Source organism: Sardina pilchardus, chromosome 13, assembly GCF_963854185.1.
Source record: "Sardina pilchardus chromosome 13, fSarPil1.1, whole genome shotgun sequence".
Lineage (NCBI taxonomy): Eukaryota > Metazoa > Chordata > Actinopteri > Clupeiformes > Clupeidae > Sardina > Sardina pilchardus.
In genome coordinates this window covers 20,993,282-21,010,948 of record NC_085006.1, presented here as the reverse complement: position 1 = coordinate 21,010,948, position 17,667 = coordinate 20,993,282, and the positions used below count along the sequence as shown (strand labels likewise).

Genomic DNA, 17,667 nt, shown 5'->3' with positions numbered 1-17,667 from the left:
ATTAAATGAATAGGATTACTGCAGAATGATGGTAGTGAAACATAATATTTATCACCATGGCAGTACTGGCCATCATGATATACTGTATCTTCAGATTATCATTACGTCTGTCAGAAGCATTACAAGTGATCTAAGATTTTAAAATCAGCCCACAGGCCAAGTCTGTTATGGATAGTCATCTGCTTGATGGTGTGTGGTGTCAATGTAAATAACACAATAACATAACAGCTATAGTATAGCCGTAAATATAGTTTAACTATTGCATTTAAGATTCAATTTCAGTCAAGATTAATATGTGATAATGTGTTAAGAATACTATGGACAGTGACATTCTGGGAAATGTAATGTGTGGTCAGCCATTTCTTATTGTGAATATATGATTACCTAATTGAAATGAGTGGCATATACAGTCATGGCTGAAAGTGTTGGCACCCCATGCAATGAATAATGTATCATGAATAAATAAATGTTCTTCCTTAAAAGACTGGGGTCATACGTATTGGCACCCCTATGTTAACCCTATGTTCTCAACTCCCATAGAGGCAGGCAGATTTTTATTTTTAAAGGCCACTTATTTCATGGATCCAGGATACTATGCATCCTGATAAAGTTCCATTGGTCTTTAGAACTAAAATTGCCCCACATCATCACACACCCTTCACCATACCTAGAGATTGGCATGGTGTTTTGTTCAGTTTTCTTCAGTTAGCCTATTAGCCTGTTTGATGCTCATTGAGCTCAATGCAAATCAAACCAGCTAATAGGCCAACTGAATAAAACACCATGCCAATCTCTAGTTATGGTGAAGGGTGTGTGATGATGTGGGGCTATTTTAGTTCCAAAGGTCAAGGGAACTTTATCAGGATGCATAGTATCCTGGATCCATGAAATAAGTGGCCTTTAAAAATCTGCCTGCCCCTATGTTAACCCTTTGTGTTAAATTCCCATAGGGTTACATAGGGGTGCCAATACATTTATTTATTTATGATACATTATTCATTCACATAGAACGTTGGTGTCCTTAAAGGTTGGATATGTTCTACTTTTATTACTTAAGGCATTAAGATCAATTTCCAAAAGATGATTTTATATTCCTCTTTTTAGTCAACTTTAACATGGGTGCCAACACTTTCAGCCATGACTGTATTTTACTCAAGTTGAAATTAGGTGAATAAAATGAGTATACAGTAGTTTACTTGACTCCTTAAAGTTATCCCAACACAAACTACACACATAGAAATAACTCAGCTGAATGACTTATATACACTTAAGTTAACTTCCCGGGTTTTCCAGTGCAGCCAAGCAGTGGTGCTCAGGTAGGCAGCCAACAGAAGGTACCCAGGGACCATGTCCATGTGCTCAGTCTGAGTCCTGGTCAGGGACATCGACACTGCCTGGTACTGCACTGACTTCCACTTTCCTCACATCCACATATCGTCAACTCCAAGCACCTGACCTGTACTCACCAAGCTCCAAGCACCTGACCTCTGTGGTTAAAAGCTGGGGGGAAAGCATGCCATCCTTCATGTGCCTTCTTCTGTTGGCTGCCTATACCCGAGCACCACTGCTTGGATGGGGAAAAATGCCTTTGCCATACGACTATTACAAAGGTATTACTACTAACTAGTTACTAACCTCTAATCCTAAAGAACTGAGAGAGCAGTTATGTTTGGGTAGAATTGATAACTATAGTGATATTATGTCCATTAAACACAATTTGTCACAACCTGGTACATTAATGAAGTCAAATAGCACCATAGACCACCATCTACAGTTCTACATTTTCGCCATAACATTAAAGTATTACAACATGTGCAGCAGTGCACTGTCTCTCCCTACAAGCTTTAAACTTGGCTTGACTCATTCCCATAGATAGGGGTACTGATTGATAGAGGTTTTGGAATGCTATGTTATGTTTCCAATCTGATATTCACTTTGAAAACTGGTTCTCTTTAGGCGGAGATTGTTTTTTTCATGTTCTAGGTCTGTTGTCTCTTATACTGTACAATAAATGTTAATTCTGACACTTCAGCAGACATCCCACGAGTGTTAGCTTTCATTCCATACCATTTTTATCTATATGGTCCTTGTGGTTGTGGAGATATTCAACATTTATCGTTGGCATGTCATGTTGAGCAGGAAACCAAAAAAATGGCCTGAAATTGCTTGCACAAGTCAAAAAAATAATAATTTTGCTTGACAACCACCATAATATCTTACCTATGGGTGTCTTCTAACTAAAAAAATAGGTTGACCGCTTGTACCAAAACATGTCCGCAAAAGTCTTAACGGAAGCCCTTTTCAGAATTGGCCCCCTGACTATAATGACTATCTGTTTCCAGCGTTTCTTATTTTGTTAATCAATGTTGTTAAAAAAAGAAAGAAAGATGCTTAAGGGCGCCCCTCAACCAATTTGGCGCCCTAGGCGGTCGCCTAATTGGCCTGTAGGAAGAACCGGCCCTGGCCTGCTAGCTTCAGGTTTAAAAGTGACTACGATTTCTGGGAATTTTCCCATTTAAAACGTGTCTCCTCTCAAGTTAGAAAGTGCAATAAGACCAACTGAAAATGAAACCTGCCGTTTTTCTAGGCTGATTTGACATGGAACTACACACTCATCAGGCGTAATAATCAAGGCAACTTGCAAATGTACATAGGCGCAGTGATATCGTACGCAGCATCTGAAAATAGTCTCCATAGACAACAAGCAGTAGTAGTGCCAGTAGTTTGCAAGTTGCCTTGATTATTACGCCAGATGAGAGTGTAGTTCCATGTCAAATCAGCCTAGAAAAACGCCAGGTTTCATTTTCAGTTGGTCTTACTAACTTGAAATTCCCAGAAATCTTAGTCACTTTTAAACATGAAGCTAGCAGGCGAGAAGCTAATGGTCTAATCCGATTCAATGATCTATGCTAGGCTGAAGCTAAAAGTTGTATCGCCAGACTCACAGAATGGCTGGATGAACGGGAACAAGGTAAATATTGATTGTTTTGCTCGAGGGGAGGTGGAAAATGAGCGTATTTCCAAAAACTGTGGAATATCCCTTTAATGCCTTAAATTAAAAAAAATGAGAAATACCCAAAACTTTAAGGACATCAATTTTCTTTGTGAATGAATAACGTATCATAAATAAATAAATAAATGTTTTATAAAAAATACAGGGGTCATAAGTATTGAAACCCCTATGTTAACACCATGTGGGTGATTCTGTGTCAAATCAGGACACTTTCGGATCTCATCATCACGGAATTTAACGAAACTTGGCATGCCGATTTAGTCATATGAGAAACAATATTAAGAGAGATTCAGACTAAGAAAGTTTAAATTAATTGGGGTGGGGACTACACTTTTGATTTATTGTATCTCCTTTACTGTAAGTCACACAGAAATGTTTCTTACGTTCTTTGGCAGCTCTTTTTCAGCTCCACATTTTACATAAATGGCATTCAATACCCAAAATAAAAGGTAGCTGAGTCATCAGAGATTATAATACTACAAATTGAATAGCAAAAAATATAATAAAAATATTTAAAATTCTTCATTTTTTTTCTAAAAATGTAAATGCCTGTCAGGTCATTGACATCTCCAGAAAATTTGGTCTGTGGCTTTTGAGGCATTGCAGATATTGTGACCTATAAGGTGGCATCACATATTCAAGTCACTAATGGGCCAGTTTAACATGAAACTGTATTGCAAACACAGGTGTGACTAATTCAGTTAATCAAGTTTCAGTTATTCTGAACTTGCATTGATTCTTTCAGCCATAAAACATTATTGTATGCTTAAAATGAATAAGCAAAATAAAGAAACCAGCCACTGCAAAATAGAATTCATTTTAATAGGACTAATGTTTTCCTCTTCAGTTCACACTTTTGACACCTTCAATTAAGTACTTTAATAGAGACCATGCACTCATTCATAATGTTGTCAGTAGCTGCGTTTCCATTACCCATTAAATTGCGCAAATTAAGAGTTGCGAAAAGAAATGTGCTTAATGGAAACACACACATTTCGAAAAAACTCACATGTTTCGATAAAAAGTTTTTGCGCTCGGGTGAGGTGGTATTTCGAGCGTATCGAAATTTGTATATTTCGCAAAACTGCAATGGAAACACTTTTTTCGCATCTGACGAGTCACGTGATCCAACAAACGGATGTTAGGAGGAACGAAACCGACGAAGAAGACTGCCGACAGGAAGTGGCACCGGGAGAATAATGTAAAACAATTTTTTTTTTTTCATTAAAAGTGGCTCGTGTCATTCTAAAATGTTGAATCCACAGCTGTGAACTTGCCGACAACACTTTCTCAAAAACGCTGCATAGGCTACGCAACCGCTCAACTAGTTTTGTTTACCCATAGTGTAAGCTGGTAAATTTTCCATCTGAGAAACATCCCTAAAGTTCAGAACGGGGGAGACGACCTCACAGTTAGACTCCTTTGTGTCCAGGTGATCTATTTGCATTTGAACTGTTCCCATTGTGTGTGTGGCCGGCCATTTGGTGAAAGGCCCTCGGACACACCTCTTCTCCCCCTCTCCATGCCTGATGAACTAATGTTGGAAACTGAAATGTATCTGTTTCATGACAAATGATAATACATCCATGTTTGGTCTTGAATTAATACTTGTAATGTGGGCAACAGCCTGATCACGCTTTCATTGCAAACTAATGTATGTATACATAATTGTAGAGTAAGAACTACACGGGAGAACTTCAGGTGGTAGACACACCCACATCCCACCCACAGGGTTGGGGGGTGACCTGCATGATAGTTTAAGGTTGAGAATTTCTCACCTCGCTCTCTTCTCTTCTCTCTATCTCGGCTGTGGGCAAGAGGTCACTCTGATCTCTGGTCCCTCTCTTTCTTCTCTTCCTGCTCTGCTCTGGTCTAGGCAAGAGGTCACACTGACCTCTCTGCCTCTCTCTCTCTCTCTCTCTACCTTCTCTCTCTCTCTATCTATCTATCTTTTGATTTCTTTATGGGGTTTGTTATTTTCATTATTTGATATATTGTTTATCTGGTGTATGTAACATTGTAACTTGGTAACTTGTTAAGGTTTAAGTCCAAGTTTATTGTTTTGTTTTGAGGTTAAGTTAATTTCCTCCTTTGTTCCTTTGTTCAAGGATAATTACTGATACTTTACTTTTACCTAAGGCTCAGAGCATAATAAATGGTTAATTCTCCTCGCTCAGTTTGCATATCTCTACAAGTTTAGTGTGCCATTCCAATCTCTGCCATAGTTAACATCATTAGTTATTTGGTAATGTATTAGAGGTACAATATATCTATGGAGTCAGATTTAATCGTGGTGAATTTCCTAATAACATTACCATTTAACTCCACATGGCTACTGATCCATTGTTCTTCACGCATGTAAAGGGAGAACGTCCGACGTGTTTGTGTAGCGCGTTTGGGACTGTTTTTTCAACCTTTACAATAGCAACAACGTTGCTATGCTTTGCTGGTTTAACGTGATGAGAACGGTGCTGAAAGAAATCTAGATTCTAGTTTTAGAAACTAATCAACTGGGCTGATCTACGAAATATTCCACTGACATGGCTGTGACATGATTTAAGCATAGGCCTACTACAACAAACTCCTGTGAAATATGTCATTTTTAATTTTATGTTTCTGCCCCACCAAAACGTAGGCCTCCTCCGCTGATGGCTTATAGCCTAATGACTGATAATCAGCGTGCCGTGGTGGCAATTTGAATGCATTAGTGTAGGCTAAATCCCTATGGCTAAATCTGGGTAATGTTGATAACCACCATGTCTCCTAATGACTTACAGCACGCGAGAATACACGAGATTTTAATTTAGTTAGCCGAATGTAATGGAAACACCGCAATTGCGAAAATTGTGATATTCGACATTAAGACAATATCGACAAAGTTTTTGCGCATATTTGTAATGGAAACGCAGCTAGTGAGAATGAATGAAACAAGTCCTTCACCTGTAAAACAAAATAAAAAATGCACCTAAATAGGCTCCTTGGCTAGCCTGGAAACCATAACTCTCTGACTTCGCAGAGAGTCTGTCCTACAGTAGGTCCATTGGCAAATGTGTATTTCCTGGTTTGTGGACGTTTGTCTGAAGTTTGAAATCATTGGAGTTCAATCACTAACGTTTAGTAATGACGTATGTTAACCAAGGGGGACACAATGATAATGATAGCCTTGAAACTTAAATGTAATCACTCTCAGGAACGCCCTCTGTTCGCTGGTTGGACAAAGGTGCTCTTGCCGGACTAAACAAGGGTGGATCACAATATTCCAGACGGAGTACTGTAGGGAAAAAGAACGGGAGTACTGTACGTAGACAGGCGGGGCCAGGCTACTCCTTGGCCACTCAATAATAATGAAAATCAACACTGGAGTCACAAATAATACACCTCCACTTTAGGTTACTCTGCAGGAAGAGGAACAAAAGCTACAATCTCATTTTATTCTTCATCAGTGTCTGTGATGCAGCAATTGTGTCCTTGGTTGACAATGACTGTAGTCCATGTTGCAGTCACAGGTTCCACTACTAAAAGCATGTCCTGATCCATGACAAGTTTATCCGGACAGTATGGTAAGGTGTATGATGGAGATGGTCCGTGAGGATGTAGTAGAAAGTTCAATTTTAACTCTGTAGTGCTAGACATAAGCTCCTTTCACACTGACAAATATAATGCTAATATTACCCAAGTTTAACGTTAAGGCTGTTCCTTTCACACGGACCGACACAGGGAGGGGAGTCAGCCCATCCCGGCAATGAACCCGCCTCGAGGGGTAGTCTTATTGCCGAGGCGGGCTTAGTGTGAAAGGAACTGGTCGACACCGCGATTAGGGGTGTGTGCATAGGCTTACGTATACTGTATGTCTATGGGTGTGTGACTGATGACGTATTTGGCAAGGCAGGAGGTTAAAAGACAAGAAACAGCGGGTCAGAATAACACAAGGGTCATTCCACCTCAATTCAACAAAATCCTTCTGCTTGACCATCTCAGATTTCCTTCAAAATTTTACCACCTGAAGAGTAACCATTTAAACTGACTTAGCCAAAATATTAGATTGGTATACCTAATACTTCCAGAGAAAAACGTTTTTGAACATGGTACCCCCCTTCTGATTTTTGGCACATTGGCGCCCTCATCTAAATCTGCAGCAACGTTCAGATGTTATTATCTCAAAAAGTGTTCAAGCTAAAGACTTACTTGGTGATTCTACAAATATTAGGCTAATGAGTGGTCATGTGGTAGCTTGATCAAAGGCAAGCTATAGTTCAAAGAGTTGTTTTCTGAGTTGTCTTCCAGGCAGCGCTGCCACTGTTGACTTAAAGGCACTTAATCCTACTCCTAACCTTACCCTAACCTTAACCCTAACCTTAACCCATGCCTAACCCATGCCTAACCCCAGCGCCTTCCAGGCAGCGATGCCTTGAAGACAACGTTGGGGGCTCAAAACACCAAGAAACCTTTCTACTCACAACTACTGAAGCCTACTTCTACTTAACTGTACTCATAACTGAAATAAAATTAGTCCATCTTTGACAGGTTCAAAAAGCACAAACTCTTATTTGCCGCGAGGTAACGTCATCTAAGAAAAAACAAGTCATTCGTACTTTGGCATGCAAGAAAAAGACAATGCTTCAGTTGGGAATCGAACATGGGTCTCCGGAGCCGTAACCCGACGCTTATCCGCTGCACTACTCTACATTTGAGTAACACGTGAAACTACTAATCTTTGAATGACGTGTTATGGTTGCTAGGTAACGGTAAATAAACTAGAAGATCGTATTTCTTGCTTTTGCTTACAAACGGACGGCTTTACCCGTTCACTGAACAAGGTTTATGGAAATTTAGCACCACTTTACCATCTAAAATATTGTTTTAATAATCCTAACTTGTTAGATTTAGGATTTAGGTTGGCCATCTCCTGCCAAGATGGTCGCGCTATGTTGGATTTCAAGTTTGGGTGCAAATAAGAAAATGCCTCCATTCCACTATTTACACCCGGGTGCAAATAATCACTCCGTTTCATTATCATTCATGAAAAAGCGTGCATGATCTCTACTATAATAAAGTACTTATTTGAAGGTGTCCTATTAAAATGAATTGTATTTTGCAGTGGTTGGTTTCTTTTTCTTTTTTTTCCCCAATGCCTCAAAAATCACAGACCAAACTTTCTGGAGATGTCAATGACATTCCAGGCTAGCTTTTGGGAAAAAATTAAGAATTATAAAATATGGATTTTTTTGCTATTCATTTCTTAATATTATAATCTCTGATAACTCAGCTACCTTTCATTTTGGGTTTTGTATGTCATCTATGGAAAATATAGAGCTGGAAAAGTGCTTTCAAAGAACATAAGAACCATTTGTGTGTGACTTACAGTAAAGGAGATTCAATAAGTCAAAACACAAGAGGGTCATTCCACGTCAAATCAGCCAGAGCGCACGCACTTGCGTCTCAAAAAAATCTGGAAAAAAAAATACCATTTGTACCTATGTTACCCAGGAGACACTCTGTAAAATGTTTTTGTGCTAAGATCAATACTTTCCAAGTTAGACAGTTTTACGGGGGGAGGGGGGTGTCAATTTTGCTCTGCCTCTTTTGTTTGTCAAAGTTCATAAGCTCATTGCTCAAGAACTAGAATTTGTAGGAGGCTCAAATTTTGGAGGCTGGTGCATAAATTGGAATGGCATGCAGTAAAATCACCACGAGTGGTCTGGATCATCCTGGATGGTCATAGCAGTCCCTCAAAGTTGATCAACATTTTATTGGAGTTCTTGGCTGGGCTCTGTTTAGACTTACAGAAGACATATTTTTACTCAACATAGGCTGTTGATTTTTTCCCCCTTTTTGAGATCAGTAGAAACACTTTCAGAAAAAGAAGAAAGAAATTCCATCAGGGACTGAACAGCAGACCTCACAAGTTTGAAAAATAATGTTGGATCTCATATTCAGAGCACCCTAACACTTGGTGGGAATATACAACGATTTTTTAAATATTTTTTTCTTTAATCTGCATTACCTCTTCTTTTTAAAAACACCAATTTGACTTGTCTTATGCAAATGTTTCTTTTTCATTTCCCACCCTGAGCATGGACAAAATGCAAAATGCAATCTGTGACAATGAGATCCGAAAGTGTCCTGATTTGACACGGAATCAACCATGTGTTAAATTCTCATGAGGCAGACAGCCCCACATCATCACATACCCTTCACTTAACCTAAAGATTGGTATGGTGCTTTTTTTTTTTTTTTTCCAATTAGCCTACTACCTGGTTTGATTTGCATTGAGCTCAATGAGCATGAAACCAGCTAATAGACTAACTGAAAAAACACCATGCCAATCTCTAGGGATGGTGAAGGGTATGTAAGGATGTGGGGTTATTTTAATTGCAAAGGCCAAGGGAACTTTTTTAGGGTGCATAGTATCCTGGATCCATGAAATAATAAAAACCTGCCTGCCTCTATGGGAATTTAACACATAGGGGTTCAAATACTTATGACGCCTGTATTTTAAGGAAAACATTTATCTATTTACGATACATTATTCATTCACATAGAAAATTGGTGTCCTTAAATGTTGGATATTTCCTCATTTTTGTATTTACAGTAAGACATTAAGATCAATTTCCAAAAGATGATTTTATATTCCTCTTTATACTCAACTTTAGCATGTGTTCAAATACTTATGGAGGGCACTGTATATGAAATAAATAAATAAATAAATAACAAAGGTATAACATGTGTTCCCCCCAGCAATAACAAATAACAAATACAGTACACCTCCGCAATACATTTGTTACATTTGCCCCCCCCCCCCCCCCCCCCCCCCTTAGCTCACGTTAGCATCAGGGTTTCTGTTTTGCTGTAGTAACCTCTGCCGTCGTCCGCCACCCTGGTCTCTCGCGTTTCGTAGCCATGACTTAATTTCTTTTTCAACATTAGATGCCTGTGGCATCTCACCAACAAATCCAACTCTCCTCACAGCATCTGAATGGGTGTTAAAAAATAGCAACGCTTTACCTGCGTGAAGCTGGCCCCCCATGTTATTCAAAAATGATTAAAAACACTGTTATTCGTTTGTGCTACGTTTGTGCCGGTTTGTGCCGTAAAAATTATCGTTTGTGCCGTTAAGGGTTTTTAAGTAATTCAACTTTACATTTTCTGGCCAGTGACGTCACTCAGCCCCCCATACATGTCCAAATTTCCCCAAAATGGTCTCAATCGTTTGTGCTACGTTTGTGCTGGTTTGTGCCGTTAAAAGTAACATTTGTGTTGCTATGTTTTTTAAGCTATTCCACTTAATTTGTTACACGCGTGACGTCACCCAGCCCCCCATCAATGTCCAAATCTTCCAAAAATGGTCTCAATCGTTTGTGCTACATGTGTGCTGATTTGTGCCGTTAAAAGAAACATTTGTGCTACTATGTTTTCCACGTTATTATGGTTTATTTATTACTCGCGTGACGTCACCAGCCCCCCATCAATGTCCAAAACTCCCAAAAATGGTCTCAATCGTTTGTGCTACGTTTGTGCTGATTTGTGCCGTAAAAAAATAACATTTGTTCAGCTATGCTTTTTAAGTAATCACGCTTTGTTACAGGCGTGACGTCATTCAGTCCCATTCAGCGTCCAAATCTCCTCAAAATAGTTGCGCTTGTTTGTGCTACGTGCGTGCTGATCTATTTCATTAAATGTTTGTGTTGCCTACTATGTAGAGGTTAGCCAGGGGGCTTGTCCAGCAGTGTTAGCTTATGCTAGACATCACCCAGCCCCATCAATGTCCTTATCGATTTACGGTGCTACCCTCTTCACTTGGCTGTTTCTGCTGCCCAGAATTGTATACACCAGTTGCTGGTGAGTAACGTCAGAATTGCTGTAACCAGAATTAACTGTTGGCCTTGGAGACGACTTCAAGTAGCTGCCTAAATGCTGCTTGTGTGCGGGCAGTGCGCAACGCTTTGTCATTTTGATGCATAGGCCAAACAAAAACTTTTGCTTATTTTAGAGAATATTGTAATATTTGTTTCGTGGTCGGAGGAGGAGTCAAATCACACACAGACAGGGAGTCACGTTTACAATTTATTTAAAGTTGACACACACAACCCAACCTCCCAATGCACCCACCCTGCATTCATCCACACACAACCCACCTAAAACAGCCCTCTCTATGGCGGAGTTATGCTAGGGGAAGGGACTAGCCATTAACCCCGGCTTGGGGCTAACTATGCTCGCACGCACACACACACACACACACACACACACACACACACACACACACACACACACACACACACACACACACACACACACACACACACACACACACACACACACACACACACACACACACACACACACACACACACACACACACACACACACACACACACACACACACAGGCCTGTTAGTTCGGGGAGTCCCAGTTGCCACAGCTAGCCCACAGAGTTCAGGTAATCCACAGTAGCGATAGAGTCCACAAGTAGCCACAGTTAGCTCACAGAGTTCAGGTAGCAGTAATCCACAGTAGCGATAGAGTCCACAAGTAGCCACAGTTAGCTCACAGAGTTCAGGTAGCAGTAATCCACAGTAGCGATAGCAATTCTGACGTTACGCACCAACTGGTGTATAACATTCTGGGCAGCAGAAACAGCCAAGTAAAGAGGGTAGCACCGTAAATCGATAAGGACATTGATGGGGCTGGGTGATGTCTAACATAAGCTAAAACTGCTGGACAAGCCCCCTGGCTAACCTCTACATAGTAGGCAACACAAACATTTAAAGAAATAGATCCGCACGCACGTAGCACAAACGAGCGCAACTATTTTGAGGAGATTTGGACGCTGAATGGGACTGAATGACGTCACGCCTGTAACAAAGCGTGATTACTTAAAAAGCATAGCTGAACAAATGTTATTTTTTTACGGCACAAATCAGCACAAACGCAGCACAAACGATTGAGACCATTTTTGGGAGTTTTGGACATTGATGGGGGGCTGGTGACGTCACGCGAGTAATAAATAAACCATAATAACGTGGAAAACATAGTAGCACAAATGTTTCTTTTAACGGCACAAATCAGCACACATGTAGCACAAACGATTGAGACCATTTTTGGAAGATTTGGACATTGATGGGGGGCTGGGTGACGTCACGCGTGTAACAAATTAAGTGGAATAGCTTAAAAAACATAGCAACACAAATGTTACTTTTAACGGCACAAACCAGCACAAACGTAGCACAAACGATTGAGACCATTTTGGGGAAATTTGGACATGTATGGGGGGCTGAGTGACGTCACTGGCCAGAAAATGTAAAGTTGAATTACTTAAAAACCCTTAACGGCACAAACGATAATTTTTACGGCACAAACCGGCACAAACGTAGCACAAACGAATAACAGTGTTTTTAATCATTTTTTAATAACATGGGGGGCCAGCTTCACGCAGGTCAACGCTTTACTTGAGGTTTTCGACAGAGTGACATGAACCTGTCACTAACATGACACATCATCATGAACATGTAATAACACTTGATGACATTACATTGGCATTACATGGTTTCTACATTCTTATACTACTTTTATAGTAAGCACCACTGGGGTCGTTATCTGCACGTTGGAGGAACATCATTCCACTGTCAACTGGACAACTACAGAATTTCTTGATGGTTTCAAGTTGTATTCATTTATTTATTTTTAAATCATGTACTCCTGTCCTGCAGAATGTCAGAGCAGTATTCCAAGCCATTTTCATAAAATTATGAAATATATCTAAAGGCAAATTTGGCTGTCTATGTTAAAAGAGAATGCCGGTGTAGCTATAGACTATTCTGGAAAATGAACAAAGACTGCATATGCATAATAATTTGGAATGCAGTTTGCCGGGGAGCAGAATTTCAAGCAGACGTTCAGGCAGGCCGGAGAAGACCGCCTCCTAGTTGTAGCTAAATAGCCAAATCGCTGTTTTAAACCACAGAAAGGCTCAAAGTTAGCCTGATTACCATCGACTTTCAAAGGCTCTGCGAGACTTTAGTCTGACCAAGGGCCTGTGCTAACACGGTTTCTCCAAGCGCTGGTTGACCCGCCTCCTTTAAGTGCCTCGATTTGCTACTGGTCGATGTCAGAAAGCGGTTTGCCGAGTTTAAACCAACAACAACACTCTTTCCTCTGCCTTGAACACGCCTCTACCCAGAGCCACTGCTCAAAGTTGATTGGTTCTCGACCAAAGGGGACAGTTCCGCAGATTTCGGGAACTCAGAAATCCTTCTGCAGTTGACCAGACCAGCGACAGCAAAAGCCGAAGGTGTTACGTCACTGGGACGGCGTGCCAGGCTAGCTCAAAGTAGTCCCACTCTTCGTTGACAGTATAATGACATTTCCAACATTTAAAAAGAGGGCTGAGGCAAAACAACGTATAATCACGTTTTAACACACCTGGGGCCTCATGTACAAAGCTTGCGTACGCACAAAAATGCTGCGTACTCTAAGTCTCACGCTCACGTCCGGATGTACAAAGACTGACTTGAATGTGAGAATGTGCGGTCCTCCACGCAAGCTTCATGCCTGGCGTAAGCACATTTCCAGTGTGTATCGTCAGTTGGCGACACATAGAGGCAATGCAGCGCAACAACATTAGTTGATCACGAATCAAGGCCTTTATTTACACAGCATATTAAAAATAGCACTTCGAAATAGGCATATGTTTCTAGATAATTGGCCATGCAACATGCGTTAATAGTACCAAACTATGCAACAGCCTATATCTGCAATTAAAACTGTAGTCTTATCAGAGGATATCAAGAATTAGGTAGCCTAATGTGAAACGTATAGAGATAATGCCTATATTTAGTTCCATACATGATTATTCACTTGCTTATCAAACATTTCAGATTTCGAAGAGCTTTCCTTCCTCGAAATCTGTGATGAATGTGGTCGGCTTCACGCATATGTCCATGTCTAAAACATTTTCCGGGTGTTTTAACATATTTCCGACAGTTTTCAGTAAAACAAAAAACAAATGGGACAAGATGATCCGCGTGAATAGCTTAGTGCGAATTGAAGCAATTTCCCTGACTGACTGCATAGGCTACTTTGACTTTCCTCGAGTAAGCATTCACATTATTGTTGTAACACTTGTGCAAAATATAGGAATATGATCCAGAAATCGTCGTGGCAAAGCGTGGATAAACTTACTATGGGTGCGCGATGCGTGTTCTTACTCGGACACGTGTGATTTAATTACCTTTTAATTATTGCGGTTATTTTGTAATGCTTGAAATGCCCAACAAACCGCGTTATGTGAACCTTGTCACTTGCAGACTGACCAATGAATCTGCCACGGTCTCTGACCCTTGTAGCCACTGCCACGCTCTGCCTCTACTGTTTTTTTTTTGTTATTAATTACAGATGATAAAGACGTAGGCTACTGTCTTTACCATGTTGTCTGATAAGAGCACTTCTACCTCGCAATCGCTGGTAATAAACGTTTAATACTTTTTCGATTTGATTATATTACATTTTGTAGCAGGTTCAAGAACGGATGGATCCACAAATGATTTTTTTCTCTTATTAATATTGTGGGATAAGGCGTTTTGCCTTCGCGGAGGTCTGAGTTTTCGAGTGGCCTTCTAGTTAGCATATTAAAATGAGTGTGATTGAGGGAGGAGAGGGGGTGGAGTATAATGCTCATGCATGTGCGCTTAATTTCACGTTATTTGGGATGTACAAAGGAAAGCTGCGTGGATTGCTGCGTACGCATGGTTTCATACATCTGAATTTTTTTGTGCGTACGCTTCTTTCCAGATTTTCGCGTACGCAATGTTGTAGTAAGAATTCCATGCAAGTCTTTGTACATGAGGCCCCAGATCTCTCATTTACTCAAGAATTTAGAACATTAAATAATAATAATAAAAATAATACCACCGAATGACAAGGTGTATAAGGTATACAAGAAATACACTATATTGGCAAAAGCATTCGCTCACCTGTCTTGACTCACATATGAACTTCGGTCACATCCCATCCTTAAAGGAATATTCCGCCATTTTTGGAAATATTTTCCACCTCCCCTTGAGCAAAACGATCGATATTTCCCTTTTTCCCGTTCATCCAGCCATTCTGTGAGTCTGGCGATACAACTTTTAGCTTCAGCCTGGCATAGATCATTGAATCGGATTAGACCATTAGCTTCTCGCCTGCTAGCATCATGCTTAAAAGTAACTAAGATTTCCGGTAATTTTCCCATTTAAAACGTGTCTCTTCTCAAGTTAGAGTGCAATAAGACCAACTGAAAATGAAACCTGGCATTTTTCTAGGCTGATTTGACATGGAACTACACTCTCATCTGGAGTAATAATCAAGGGAAGTTGCAAACGTACCAAGAGAGGTCACACATTGATGTTGGATGAGGTGACTGGCTCTCAGTATTCATCCTAATTCATCCCAAAGGTGTTCTATTGGGTTGAGGTCAGAACTTTATGCAGGCCAGTCAAGTTCATCCACACCAAACTCTGTCATCCATGTATTTATGGACCTTGCACTGGTGCACGGGCATGTTGGAACAAGTAGTGGCCATCCCCAAATTTCCCACAAAGTTAGGAGCATGGAATTGTCCAAAATCTCTTGGTTAATGCTGAAGCATTCAGAGTTCCTTTCACTGGAACTAAGGGACCAAGCCCAGCTCAGGGACGGCCCCTTCCTGTTCCAACATGACTGTGCATCAGTGCACAAAGCAAGGTCCATAAAGATAGATAGATAGATAAAGGCATGAATGACAGAGTTTGGTGGGGATGAACTTGACTGTCCTGCACAGAGTCCTGACCTCAACCCGATAGAACACTTTTGGGATGAATTAATGTGGATACTGAGAGCCAGTCGCCTCGTCCAACATCAGTGTGTGACCTCACAAATGTGCCACTGAAAGAATTGTCAAAAAATCCCAGAAACACACACCTAAACTTTGTGGAAAGTCTAAGAGTTGAAGCTGTTATAGCTGCAAAGAGTGGACTGACATCATAATAAACCCTATGGATTAAGGATGGGATGTGACTGAAGTTCATATGTGAGTCAAGACAGGTGAGCGTCAGGGTCCGGTTCGCCCTGTCGGTCCTTATTTTCCCGATAATGACCAGCGTTCTATACATTATCCCAGCAGTGAAAATAAGTATTGTACATGTCACATTTTTTTCAACAGTTATGTCTGACTGGACTACTGACATGAAATGTATTAACTTAAAAAAATCTACACAAGTAAAGAAATCAGAACTTTAAACCCCCAAGTAACGATTACCAGTGTAACGGTAAACAATGATTAAAAATGTTGACGATAACAATTACTGCTTTCATTTCAAATATCATAATTATCACGGTTGATTACCACGGTGTGGAAACCGTGTGTTTAATCTTTCCCAGCTTTACCCAAGGCTGCTTTTGACATAGGCCTGGTAGGCCACAATGAAACAAAACTAGCATTTACCAGGCATTTCCTGAAAAGGCATGTAGACTCTTCCCTGAAGAAAAGCGGCAGTCCTTCCAGGGCTATCCTTCTCCTATGTGCTGTGATATCTGCCACCTGCACATACTGTAGATGGAGATACAGAAAGAATGACAATATTTGACACAATTCCCAATTGTTGTTTAATTTAGCTATAGACTGCATCAGTTACAGGAAATTTCCCACGGGAAATTTGTTGGTTTAGGTTGAGATGGTCACTGTACTATCAGCAGGAAAAAGAACAAGAACACTTGGTACAACATATACTAAATAGCAGACCAACTGCTAAAGTATTACAAAGCCATTGTAATTTTTACTCTTAATTCATACATGATGCAGTTTACAGCCTATGCTTGTGGACAGCCGTGGCCTACTGGTTAGGGCTTCGAGCTTGTGACCGGAGGGCTGCGGTTCCATCCCCGACCAGTCCACGGCTGAAGTGCCCTTGAGCAAGGCACCTAACCCACCTCGCTGTGCTATGTGTGTTCACTAATTCGGTTAAATTGGGTTAAATGCAGAGAATGAATTTCCCTCACGGGATCAAAAAAGGATATATACTTATATACTTCATGAGACTCAATTACAGCATACAGTTGTGGGTTCTGTTCTGTTTATGCCGATGAAACGGCAGTAAGTCTAGAGGGGAAAAATTGGGTATACACTGACTGCCAAATACCTGACTTGTGTTGAATGATGATGGCTCGGTGATGCAATATGGCATCTTTGCTTCCTCTGGAAAACATGCAGCATGTGTAGGGGAAGATGGATTCATTAAAATACTTAGGGAGTCCTAAGAGAGGATTGGAGGCCATTGCCCATTAGGAATGAGCTAAGATGCATTTGCAACAGGTTAAAACACATATGTGCTCTTCCAAATATGAAAGACACTTGTTATGAAGGTGTTGAATAAGTGTGAGACTGCACTAGTTCTTTTTTGGTGTCAACTTGTGTCAAATTGAGAGAAAACACTTGTTGAGCTATTTAAATTGTGCTGGTTTGATTTGCTTACTGAAAACATTGAAAGTATATGAATTTTGTAACATTTGCAGATAACCTGATCAAATGTTCCTGTTCTATTGCCTATGCACTTGACCATGACCAGATATTTCCTTTAAGCTTATAAACAATGTGCAAAAAATAAATAGATAGACAAATAGATATACACAGACATGCAGAGA

The 17,667-nt window shown here is 40.4% G+C and overlaps 1 long non-coding RNA gene across 1 annotated transcript; it reads right to left on the bottom strand.

Annotated features, from left to right (window-relative positions):
* Positions 1 to 9,837: 9,837 nt before the first annotated feature.
* On the bottom strand, positions 9,838 to 17,349 carry LOC134100175 (uncharacterized). Its single transcript, XR_009941222.1, has 3 exons — positions 17,166 to 17,349; positions 16,472 to 16,576; positions 9,838 to 9,985 (listed from the first exon to the last, which is right to left on the bottom strand). It is a non-coding gene; the product is annotated as an uncharacterized LOC134100175 (long non-coding RNA).
* Positions 17,350 to 17,667: the final 318 nt, after the last annotated feature.